General features: G+C 42.0%; 1 non-coding gene across 1 annotated transcript; it reads left to right on the forward strand.

Moving 5' to 3' along the window:
* Positions 1-2,769: 2,769 nt before the first annotated feature.
* On the forward strand, positions 2,770-2,841 carry trnat-cgu (transfer RNA threonine (anticodon CGU)). Its single transcript has one exon. It is a non-coding gene; the product is annotated as a tRNA-Thr (tRNA).
* The last annotated feature ends 10,889 nt before the right edge of the window (positions 2,842-13,730 follow it).

Consider the following 13,730-nt stretch of genomic DNA (forward strand, 5'->3'; position numbering starts at 1 on the left):
GTTAGGAGAGACGGCATCCATCCCACTTTGGATGGAGCAGCTCTCATTTCTAGAAATATGGACCAATTTATTAAACCCCCAAAAATATGACTATCCAGAGTTGGGACCAGGAAGGAGAGTTGCAGTCTTACACGCCTCTCTGCAGCTTCTCTCCTCCTGCTACCCCCCAAAAACCCATCTCCATTGAGACTGTGTCAGCTCCCAAACAGACAAAAACAAACTTGGTGTTAAGACACCAATTTGGCAATTTGGGGGCACGGTCATTCTCTACACATGTTCAGATGCATCTATGCTTCTATGGAAACTGTTCTTATGGCGAGAGGTTCTGGTGCGAATGGACCGGAGCCTCCTGCCTGAGGGGAGCAGGTCAAACAGACTGTGTCCAGGGTGAGAAGGGTCAGCTGTGATCCGAGCTGCACGCCCCAGTGTCCTGGAGGTGTACAGGTCCTGCAGAGATGGGAGTTTGCAGCCAATCACCTTCTCAGCAGAGCGCACAACACGCTGAAGTCTCTGTTTGTCCCTGATAGTGGCTCCAGCGTACCACACGGTGATGGAGGAGGTGAGGATGGAGTCGATGATTGCAGTGTAGAACTGCATCATCATCCGTGTTGGCAGGTTGAATTTCTTCAGCTGCCTCAGGAAGTACATCCTCTGCTACGGCATCATGCCCTTGGACTCATTTTTACAACTTTTTAGTAGGAAAAAAAGAGGAATTTTAATTAAAAAATGTTTGACATTTGTGAAAATGTAATTTTTCCTGTATTCATTTTTTTTTGTTATTGGTTTTTTTTTTTTACATTTGTTTTGGTTTTTATTGCCTTTTGAGTCAAAAGTCTCCAGATGCAGATGCTTGGTTTCCTGGTATTTCAAGACATTAATGCAATGGAGAGGGATTTAAAAAAGAAAGAAAGAAAAGAAACAGTGGAAAGTGAATCTCACATGAAGCGGAGGAGCTCAGAGTTCTCTCATTAGTCTAAATATCTTCGGAAGTGAGTGCAGATAGTAGTGGGAACATTTACTCAAGTACTTAAAATACATAAAGTCTGTGTTTCAGGTAGGTGTTTCCATGTTATACTAGATTCTGCTGTACTATGTTTTGGGTATAAATATTGTTTTTTCAGCTCACTGACACTTATTTTAAAGCTTTAGTTGTTTTTGTATTATAGCTCAATAAGGGCAATAACTATGTTACTAATTACAAAAAGTTGGCACACTGTACAATGTAAACAAACAGAATGTATATGTATATTATAGCACCAAATCACAGTAACAATCACCTCAAGCTGCTTTATGTTGTAAGGCAAAGACCCTACAGTAACAATAAAAAACAAACAAACCCAAAAACCCAACAATAATCATATGACGCTCTTTGAGCAAGCACTTGGTGATAGTGGAAAGGGAAAACTCCCCTTTAACAGGAAGAAACCAGGCTTGGAGGGTGAGGGTGGTGGTGCTATGATGATTGTAAGACGAGCATGACCTGTGCACAGTGCAAGAAATGTGTGTGTGGGTGTGTGCGTGCATGAGTATGCACACACTCATCCATGTGTACACTTGTGCAGACAAGAAACTTGACTGTTGGACAACAACTGTTCCATGTTCTGATTATTTGAGCGATGTCATTATTTTCTGTTTCACAAATATGTACACCCCCCCCCCCCAAAACAAACAAACAAACAAACAAACAAAAAGAACAAGTACATAAAGACTCACACAAAAAAATAAAGCAGAAGAAAACCCTTCTTCAACTCTGCCGTGGCCGGTCCCAAGCCTGGATAAGGAAAGACGAAGGGTGAGTGAAAGGGATGTCTAGGGTCACAAAAATCAACATGACTCATTCTAAAGGGCACAGACGTGCACCCAAAATTAGAAAACAATTGGATGAAAGATTTTGAAGATTCACTAAATCTGTCATCACCAAAAACCAATAGGGTGTCAGTAATCTTGAAAAGATTTGAATGCAAACTTTCCAAGATACATTTATTCTACAATAAAAGTTTGGCCTGATGGCGGTGCTGGGGTTCTACAGTGTGGCCTGGTGGCCAAGTGGCAAGGTGTTAGTGTTGTAAACTGAAGATCTTGGATTCAATACCCATCTATACCTTTAATACAAGCTGACAAGGGAAACAAAAAGTCCCTTTCTGTACTAGACACTAGCTGTAAGAAACAACAGTCCGTCCAGGAGCAATGTTCTCCCGAAAGTCTGTTCTGGGCATCTTTTTCACTCATCAAAGTGACTTCTTCAGTTTCACCTGACTGCAGGTTTCCACAGCCTTATAAAGAGTACATCTGCATAATGTCAGAAATTATACACAAGCATAAAAATAACAGTCCACTCAAGTTTTACAAAACACCATTGCTTATTGAGTAATAGAGCGTTATATACTGTTTATGATTTAACACCACCATGATGGTTTGTGGAGCATTGTGGAGTGAAATGTCACTGCTAAAGCTTGGCTGAAACTGGGTGATAGTAATTCTAACAGAATAATGCCGGTGTTGACCAGATGCACTATAAATGTGGCAACACTTTACAAGCTTGCAACATTTTTTCATGCTTTCCTTGGAATGATGTTCGCATTTGGCAATCTTTCTCTGGGTTTTTGGAATATTGGAGAATGTTGCTTTTGAATGGACTGATTCTTATGCAGTGATTCTCTACTTTGAGCACTCAAACCAACTAAGATGACAAACATGTTCATCAATTCATTTAATTGAACAATTCAAGAGGAATATGATGTTACGGTATGGACAAAGCTCAGCCTGTGTGGCATAGTGGCCAAGTGGCAAGGCATTGGTCTCGTCTGCCAAAGCTCATGGGTTCAATCCCCATCTGTGCCTTTAGTACAGTGATTAAAAACCTGTTTGATTCTGTACTTGCTGATCACGTTGCTTTAAGTAGGGGAAACACTCTGCTCCCAATAACCAGAAACACTGAACAGAACTTTAGACATGACTCTGGTGCAACAACATCACTGTTGTTGGCGCTTTACTCAGTGTGAGTATCAGTTTCCTTTACTCACAGGTTAAATATTTAACAGAATATAACATACGTTGTGAAGAGTCAAAGTGGACGATCCAAACAGGATATCTGACAACAGGAGACATTCGCAAAAGCATATTTACACTGATAATTCATATTAATGTTAATAATGACAATTTAATGACCATAATGCTTCCATCAAACTGAAATCCACCATTAATAAATCCTCAATTGATTTTTTAGACACAACTACATTTAAGGGCCCAAATTTCCCAAATGACCACAAATTAGATGTTAAAGTCTTTTTCAAACCTACAGATACACATGCCTTACTGTTCAGAACAAGTTTTCACCCAAAACACACATTTGCAGGGATAATTAAATCCCAATTACTGAGATTTCACAGGATCTGCACTCAACAGAGTGATTTGGGGGAAGCTGTCAAGATTTTATTCTCAGCTCTCTCCACTAGGGGGTACTGTTGGTCCTTTTTAAGAAAATGTTTCAATTCATTCTTGCAGACCAAGCCAATTGATGTTTCTCCCCTCATCCCAGTGGTGATCACATATTCTCCCTCCACCTGCAAATTGGTCAGAGTTATCAAGAGCAACTTTCAAAGGTTCACTCAGGACACACATATGCTTCAGGATCACAAGGCAATTGCAGCCTTCAGGAGGAACAAAAACCTGGGTGATCTCCTTGTAAAGGCTAAAATCTCACCTCTCTCTGAGCCTAAGCGCAGAGATCAGGGCAATTTTTCCAGCACCACAAGTGGGTGGGCAGTTATTCCAATGGTAATGTTTTTCTATCACTGTGCAAAGGGACTCCAAGATCTAAAAACTGTGTATATTTGATCACTTGTAGGAACTGTGGAATCCAATATGTGGGAGAAACAGGAAATACACTTTTGGTTAGATTCACAGTTTTTGCCTTGTTGGGAGCTTTTAAGGACCAGCCTTGAATTTTACACATTTGATAAGTGAAGACTGGATGCTTAGTGACGAGAGCTGGGATAATCTGGACAGAATCTGCAGCCTGCATCTCCAAATCAGAAATGGCTTTAGATCTGACGCTAGCAGACAGGCATGCATGTCTCAGGGTGATTACACACTAACACATTGTGATTAATCACACACATTTGTATACATTTTATTCACAAGATTTAAAAAAAAAAAAAAAAAAAAAACACTATACAAAATGTGTTTTTGTGACAGGCCGCTAGTAACAAAATGCTTAAAGATTTAAAATTGGTTCTTTCCCAAGTTTTCTGTTATGTGCACACACATTCCTTGACTTAGGTGCTTTTTAATTCTCCAACAATGGTCAGTGCCAAGTGTTTACACAAACAAAAAACAAACAAACAAAAAACATTACTCAGAAAATGGTCAGGTACAAGAACTGGACTAAAAAGGAGTGGAAAAACCAGATAATGTCCAAAGAAATACTTCAGCGTGTGGCTCACGACTTTTGCACAGTACTGTAAATGTTATTAATAATGAAAGATGTCAAAATGTAGCTTTCTCATTTTTAAAAAATTCCCATACACATTATTCTTTTCTTCTAGTGAAGGTGCCTCCTCCTTCTGACCTTAGGGTAACTAATTTCTCAGACAGTGACATCACGGTGCGCTGGGAAGCTGCAGATGATGATGATGTTTCTTACCTCACTAAGTGGAGGCGACCTGAGACAGGTGGGGAAGAACTATTGGATTGTTGGAGTACATATTATGAAGTAAAAAATACAATGTCTCAATAAACTGTTGTCCTGTGTCTTAAGGAGCATCAGATATCACTGTCTGCACTCTATGGAGATGGAGCTCAGAGTGAAGCTGTGGCCGTATGCTACAGCACCTGTGAGTCACACATTTTCTGATCCTGAACATTTCTCAAACTCAGGAGGGGAGAGCCTGAAACCATTTACCTAAGTCACATTAGCAGCAGTCATATTCTGTCATATTGTGTCTCTATGTACAATATAGCATTACTAATACAATAACCTGTACGTCAATGAACTTCATTGTGTAATTGATGGCAGTTCTCAAAGTACTAGTCACTTAAAGGTTAAATTTCACATCTAAATTCTCATCTTTGAGTAACTAGAACTCTGAGCTATGAAATAAATGTAGTGAGGTTAAAGTATCAAATCAAAGTATCAAATTCTCTGTTATACTTTACATTTATTTTCTAAAAAAAACACTTTGCTCTGCTGCCAAAATAATTTCCTCCTATAAAGGAAGAAAGTGAGTGTTAAGTGTCGTTAGCTGTGGTACTTTATCTCTTCTATGATGTTGCTGCAGGCTCTGGTGGAGGCCCAACCAGCCTCACGCTTTCTGATGAGACTGCCGTCAGCATGGTGATCAGTTGGGTACCTCCCAATGCTCATGTCCTCCAGTATCACGTGTCCTACACAGCATTGACTGGAGCTGATAGCCAGGATCACACTGTGAGTGGGTCGTAGTCATCACATCTTCACCTCTTCTGGGCTTCAGCCGGCTGTCATGTGTCAGAATTCCAGAAATTCCACAAGTCCCAAAACTTTAAATGAGTTCTGACTGTGTTGGGATGATAGTGTTGTTTGTTGTCTGCAGGTGCTGGTCCCTGGTGGAGAGAAGCAGGTGATGCTGGAGTCACTGCAGCCAGATGCACGTTACAGCATCTTGGTCACCGCTGAGTACCACAACAGAGAAGGAGGCAGCGGTTCAGCTCAGGGCAAAACTGGTGAGTCAAACAAGGGAAAGATGCCAAGACAGCTCAAGTGCAACTTCCAGTTAAGACCGACAGGCTTACATGCAAAAAGTGCAAATGTCCCATTACTTTACCCTTACAGGAGGATATGCATACTTGAAGGTTTCCACATATAGAAACATCAAGGTTTGTGGGCAGTATTGTTTCTACAGCACTACACGTACAGTCATTTTGGTCCAGAGACACAGATTCCTTTCTCTCAGACCACTCCAGTATCTGTGTGTCATGGAGACCAGTATCTGCCGTTGATGGATATCCTATTGTAATCCAGGATGTAAAAGGTATTCTGTAATCACGTCTACAGTGATGTGAAAAGGTGTTTGCCCCCTTCCTGGTTTCCTAGTGTTTTGCATATTTATCACACTTACATGTTTCAGATCATCAAACACATTTTAATATTAGACACAGATAAGACAAGTTAATACAAAATGCAGTGTTTAAATGATGATTTCATAGATTAGGGAGAAAGATTATCCAACCCCCCTGGTCCTGTGTAAAAACAAATTGCCCCTCTTGTTAAATCACGAGTTAACTGTGATTAACCAATTTTGGAAACCTCAGTTCAGTGTTACTAGACACACTCAGGCCTGATTAATTGCAGACTTGTGAATCAAGAAATCAGTTAAATAGAACCTGTCTGACAAAGTGAAACAGGCTAAAAGACCTCAAAAAGCAACACATCGTGTCACCAGCCATCCTCCTGGTCCTCAGTGTTAATGCCCACTTAACTGGGTCCTTCAGTGGAAAGGCTCAAGCAGAGGAAGCCTAATATAACAAGATGAGACTGACAAATATTCTATTTGAATGTTTAAAAAGAAAAATATCACAGTATTTATGCTTTCACTGAGCATATACCTGCATCAATGATGAACTCTCAAGGCTGAAAAGTCCTGGCCTCGGTCAGCCACCGTCCACTCACACACACACGGCTCACATCACCAATCCCTGACTGCTTGATCATAACAGCAATTGGGCTGCTGGGAACATGACGGCCGTTCTTCTCGATGTTAACAAGGTGCTCACCAATCTCCTTGGGAACAAAGGAGATTCCTAAGACAGACAAAACAGATACTGGCTGACTCACACACCTGAGCCCATCATCTAATCACGTCTTCCCTGTTAAAGATGTTGCCGGGACCGCAGGAGAGGGTGGTGTGTGTGCTACAGGAGCAGTGTGAAAGCCAATAAAAACGTGCTAAACTGCAACGCTGCTGTTGTCGGGTCTTCATTGTCACACATATATCCTTACTAAATTGACTGCATTTTTATTGCTTCAGTTTAGGCATCTGATCAGAATGTTTCCAGGCATGTAGACTTATAGAAAACCATTATCAGTGTAAGTGTAAGCGTTGCTGCAAAAACCCTCCGCACTTGTACCTGCAATATTTCAGCCCAGCCATAGCGCCAGGCGAAGCTCATGACCCTCAAAACATGGAGCGCAAACTCATTTGTGCATCCACAGTGAAGTCTGTTGTTGCCTCACAGAAGACCCCTAAAAAACAGGACATAGAACATACATTACACAGTTGTATCTCTAAATATAATCATAAGCCCATATAACCTTCAAAATGAGACCAGTCTACTGTAATTTAGGTTTTACACAGTTCAGCTGGCAGCTGGCAGAGTTCCCTTTATTCCCTTCATAAAGTTACTCACACAAGTTTGGGCCCTGATTTGATCTGAATTCTGCAATAATCTACACTATTGGACAGACGAGCCAAAAGATCAGATCACCTTCTTTGAATAAAGCTGTGGTGATAACGGGGAGGAAGAAACAAGCACCAGCACAAGCTGGTCTTTGCCAACAGCTATCTCTGCCAGAACAGAGACCAAAGAAAATACACTGACACCTCTGATCTGCTCGAAAAGCTTAGATTCATTTAAAAAAATAATAAAAACATCAATATACTGGCAACCGTACAAGGTGGGGGGAAAGCCATCGTAAAAACATTCATGCTTAGACAAACATCCATCCGTCCATCCATTCGCTTCCGCTTATCCTTTTCAGGGGCGCTGGAGCCTATCCCAGCTGTCATAGGGCGAGAGGCGGGGTACACCCTGGACAGGTCGCCAGTCTGTCGCAGGGCTAACACACAGGGACAGACAACCATTCACACCTAGTGACAATTTGGATTATCCAATTAACCTATCCCCACAAGCTGCATGTCTTCGGATGGTGGGAGGAAGCCGGAGTACCCGGAGGGAACCCACGCAAACACGGGGAGAACATGCAAACTCCACACAGAAAGACCCCGGCCTGATGGTGGAATTGAACTCAGGACTTTCTTGCTGTGCGGCAACAGTGCTAACCACCGTGCCACTGTGCTGCCTGACAAACACTTAAAAGCAAAGTTCAAATGACAGCTCAAAAGGACCTGTTTACATTCGCGTACCAACTACAACCCTGTTTATTCATGTTTATTCTTGTTTTTAAATCCTTGCCATTGTGATTTGAATTTTGATCTTGTCAATTTCGTCAAACATTTTCATAAAAGTGTTATGAAGAGTTGTTCCATGTAGTATGACGGAAAACATTCAGACCGTATTATAGACCAATAAACTAAATAAACGGACTGTTTTTTGTTAGCACTCTCTGACTTTGTGAGGCAGTACAGGTATTCTTACCACTGCGGCTGAGTCCTGGTCCCTCTGCCTTGAGAAGGATCCACTTTGACCCTGAAGGATGTCATTGGAATAGCCTAAACGCAAACAGCCTTTGTCCTGATGGCAGAGGACAAAGGCTGTGTTAGCATGTTACCTTTGCAGGTAATGCTCTACAGTCATTTTTAGCCTCAAACAGCAGGTGGGTTAAATAAGTTTCCCTGTAATATCGGTTGTTTGGAATATTTCTTTGACATGAGCATATGTTTGCGCTCTTTACTCTCACACACACAGTTTTATGGAGCTTTACCTTGACCAGACTCTGAGCAGTCAACAGTGAAGTATGTTGGCTGGAAGGCTTGGAGGCCCGTATTTGCCACTCCAGGGTCAGAGACCTTCACCTTGTTTGGATGACAGCCTGCTCCGATATTCATCTGTGGGCACAAACACCAAAACTCAAGAGACTTTTCAGTGAGAAGAAAAGGCAAACCCTGCATGCAAGAGTGAAAGTGAGTGCATACTCACCCTGAATGGACTCTCAGTCTCCCCAGGAGACCATCACAGTCTGCTTCACAGGCTTACGTGGGGTGTAGGTGCAGGTGTATGTGCTGTTGCCATTATCCTTAACCTGGACATCCACAGAATTGACTTCACCATCCTGTGCAGAAGACAAGGGATTAGTTCAATCAGATTTAACACACGGTAGTTTTCGGACCATAAGGCGCACTGTTGATGAACAGGTCTGGTTTTATACATGAGGCGTACTGGATTATAAAACGCATTAAGCGAAACAAAACAGTCAGATAAGTCAAACTTTACTCAACTCTTTCTTCTAGCTTCCTCTACTTCCGTACCATTGATTCATTAATGTTGAAATCTCTCGCAGCTGCTCTATTCTCATGTTCTACTGCGTGACTGACAGCCTTGAGTTTGAAATCCGCTTCGTAAGCATGTCTCTTAACAGGTGCCATTTTGGGGTCCTTATCCACACACAATACAGTAATATTATGTTGAAGCGCAGCGCGTATCACTCCGCGAGGCTGCTGACTACGTAACCATGATGCTCCGACAATCCATCAAGCGGTGCGACTTCGTAGCTTACCAAAGTCGTACTAAAACATTTTTTGACAGATTTTTGAGCGCCGTGTATTACATAAAATCGGTTCAAGGTCAGTAAGCACAACCAGAATTCATACATAAGGCGCACAATTAAAGGATTTTAAGTGCGACTCATACTCTGAAAAATACGGTACATGCAATATATTTAACATATTTGTGGTCATATACAAAGCCAGATATACCTGGGCTATAATTTTCAGAGGAGCTTTTCCTCCTTGCTTGGCATCAACTGTGAATTCAGTGGGTTTTCCAACAGCCAGACCACTGCTCTGAAGGCCTGGACCGTACGCCTTAACCTAGAGAAAACAATTTTAAACAAACAATTAAAAAAGGAACAAGTCAAAGATCTACTACAGCCAAAGAAGATCATTTACAGACTTAGCGCTGTGAAAAAATATTTGCCTCCTTTCTGATTTCGTATCTTATTCCATATTTGTCACACTTACACGTTTCAGATCAATACATTTATAATATTAGACAAGAATGTGTAATATTAAACGGCAGTTTTCAAGGGGAAAAAGCTATCCAAACATACTTGGTCCTATATGAAAAAGTAATTGCACCTAAAACCCGATACCTTGTGTGTCACCTCTGACACCAAGAACTGCAGCAAGCGTTTGGTGCTAGAGGTCACATTTTGAGTTTGTAAAGATATTTAAGGTAGACACACGTAGTTAGCGGCAGGTGTGTTGTTGATCGAGAGGGCTTAGCCTCTACAGGAGAGCTTTCAGCCATGAAAAGTGTGTCCATCACAAGCCCACCACCATGATCTCAGGTCTTGAGGCAACAATCATGAAAACTAATCTTAACTGAGAGTGTTGGATGTCCTCATTGTTGCAGAGCACATGGACAGCATACTCACCTGGTTCTGTGGGCCAGCAGCACATGTCACACCATCCATCACCCTTGTCATCACATTCAATCTTGGTCTGAGAGAAACCTGAAGAGAAATAGAGCAACTTCAGAGAAGAAACTGAAGCTGATCAGCACATGCTTCCGATCGCTCGTATTTAAACTGCTATAATAACTTGTTGGTCTATAATATGTGAAAACATATATCAAATGTATCCTTCATGGATGAAATCAAGTCATCTTGAGCCACAAACAACATTCCTATAACAAGGTCGAAGCTGCAATGAGTTTTTGGTAGTGACTTTTATATATGCTTTATTTATCTAGTTCCAACAATGGGTTGACGTTAAAAAAAAGTGTTTGTTAGTTTTTTAAAAAGCGTAATCTGTGCAAGAGGACAGCAGATGTTGCAAGAAATCTAAGAATAGTTGTTTAAAGTTATTTGAAGTGGACAAAGAGGATAAGGCGTTTGTAAACCCTGTTGAGGGAAGTCTATCTAGCAAGATATGTAAAGATATTGGAGATAAAAAACCCCATAGGGAAACATAGGAATAATTATTTGTCAGGCAATGACTTGTTGGCAGAAGAAGAGTGGTCCTTGGTAGCATGACAAGAAGGAGTCCCATAAATCAGGCTGCTGTTGTTGCTGGCAGTAAAAGAAAAACAGAGAAAAATCAAAATCAGGGGAAGTCCAGCTGAACAAGGTTCATCCCTCGGAATTCACTCCAAGATCCCCTGCTGGACCTCCCCTAGCAGATAAACATAGAGGCAGGTGAGCCGAGGCCGAACCTGAGCCTCTATGTTATGAACCTGCTACCCACCACATAGCAGAACGTGAATATCCTTGTATTAAAGAGCGCAAGGTGCACATCGGGCACCCAGCCTTTCGCAGGACCACACATTTTTACACTCAATACTCACATTTCACACACCACACCTGCTTTTTTTCCCTGCCCACCTTTTTCTCCACTTATTATCAACAACCACTCCTTTTCATCTCTGCTACCTGCCTTATACATCCTCTAGCTAGCATCAGTGACCGGAGAGCAACAACAGCAACCCAGTGCTTTCTCATCATTTCTTAGTCACGGTCAATTCATTGGCCTCTACGGATTAGCTAAAGCAACTTTACAAAACAAGTTTCCCCGAAGAGCCCAGTTGTCATCTTAGCTGCCTAGATTTGAGACCTAGCTAAGGACGGTAGTTACGGACACAAACACATGTAACTTACGGAAAAAAAAGCCTGGGGTCCCTCGTCACTGTGCTATAGTGGTAAAATTGATGTAAAAGTGTCGAGACAGTGTGAAAAAATGAAGGCAGAGTGTAGCCTGAAGAGAAAGTGCAAGTTGGGAAGTGGAGTAATAAGCAGCAAATAGTTGAGGAATGAAGAGCTGACAAGCATGGTATTTTGCGGTAATAAAAGTATAAGAGAGCAGCGGAGGAGTTGGCAAGAGCAGGAAAAAGGAGAAGCGACTGGCTCTCCCCGCCCCCCAAGCAAGGGTCGTGGCAGCGAGTCCGTGAGGGGTTCGAACTCGGGCGCTCAGATTCAAAGCGCCACTTCTTACGTCTTACGCCAAACGACCTGAGCTTGTACTGTATTTCATTATAATCCTGTCTTGTTGCCAGGCTCCACCGTGTTGACAGTTCTTTGACTCACCTGACTGCAGCCTGCTGGTCGGGACATGGTTCAGGATCTGGATCTCAGCTACGAGCGCACAGCTGCTCTTTTCTGCTCCGCGCTGCACGCGCTCATGAAGGCACTGGGTAAGATTCAACAGTGATGTCAGCTTGAGTCTCACGTATACGGGAGTCAAAGAGGACAAGGAAAAAGTGACTCATTGCATGCTCTGCCACATGTTTTATGTTGCTAACTTTATGTTTCTGCAGTGCCTTTCAAAGTTTCTATCAAGGAGTACACTTCAGGATGTATAATTGCTCGTTATCAAATTATCAGTATCTTTGGAAACATTAATACATCGTGATGGTTTAATGCTGAGTGGTTTTCTGTGTAGAATAATATTCATAATAATATTCATACAGAAGTTTTACAAGCCCGCACAGTAAAAATGTATGAATTAAATGTTACTGATGGGCTCTTTTCAAAAACATCAGCGTCTGTGTCACACTGATTTTGATTAACTGACTTATTTATTGTAACCAAACCTATGCTCATATTGTTGTCTGTTTTCCTTTAGCGAGGTGGTTCCTTCCACTTGTAGCAGGACCAGTACTTCTGCCAGCTCCAATCAAAGCTCCGGTGACCAGGAAGACCTCAGCATTCGCCAATTCCTGCTGAATTACCGCAAACAGAAAGAACTGGCAGAGGGCATTGGAATAGAGGACGATGACACTGAAGACCGAGGTAATAGGTCTGTCTAAGGCCAGTGGAATATCAGCTGTAGACTGTAGTGGTGGTTATATTAGATTCAGAGTGTAGAGAGATGACCCTTTTATGACCAGCAGGAAGGCACACACACACACGCAGTGTCTTAGGTTAATGACACAACATATGGGGTTTACAATGGGGGTTGCTTTTATAAAACTGTTGTAACAAAGAGTTGAGATTTGCAGAGGGACTCCGGCCATGCACATCTCCATTCTCGAAGATGAATAAGTGATAGAAGACGAATAAATGGTTGGGAAGTAACTATTAACCCTCACTATAAAGACATAAATGGTAACTATAAGTAACCACACAAAGGTTTACTGCAGTGTAACTAAGGGAGGGTTCAGGGTCACCTGATCCAAGGCTGACTATATGCTTTATCAAATAGGAAGTTGTAAGTGTAATGTTGAAAGTACAGAGGGTGTCTGTCTCCTGAATCCAACTGGGAGCTGGTTCAGAGCAGAGCCCTGAAAGCTGAAGGCTCTGCCTCCCATTCTACTTTAGAAAGAGCTAGTCTGAGAGTGAAGAGCTGTACCGGGGTGATGTGGTACCTTAATGTGTTTAAGATATGACGGGCCTCATAATTCAAGACCTTGTTGAAATATTGCCATGTCTTTATAACTCAGTCTTCCTACGTGTTGCATCATTGCTGGAGATTTGTTAGGACAGCTCAGTGATCTGTGGTTTGTTGGGCTCCTCTGAAAATATGACACAGTGTCTGAGAGTAGTGGAAGACAGAGTAAGTGAGCCTTCACTACCATAACTTAGCCAGTGAGTATGTAGACATGAACTGACCTGTCACTGGAGATACTGTCACAACAGCTAGATATGTAGTTCTTTACTCCGGGACACCGTCCAGCTGCTGGGAGCAAGCCCTGAAGCAGTCAATGACATCTGCTGCAGCAAAACTTGCATTTTGCTAGTGTTTATACTCAAAATCAGTATATAATCAGTCTCAGAAAGCTCTTGTGGTTGTTAGTCAGTCCTACCTTCTCTGTTCAATGTATATGTGAGAAGGGAATTGCATAAAAAGGTAGATGTGACT

The sequence above is a fragment of the Oreochromis niloticus genome, unplaced genomic scaffold, assembly GCF_001858045.2.
Source record: "Oreochromis niloticus isolate F11D_XX unplaced genomic scaffold, O_niloticus_UMD_NMBU tig00006776_pilon, whole genome shotgun sequence".
Classification (NCBI taxonomy): domain Eukaryota; kingdom Metazoa; phylum Chordata; class Actinopteri; order Cichliformes; family Cichlidae; genus Oreochromis; species Oreochromis niloticus.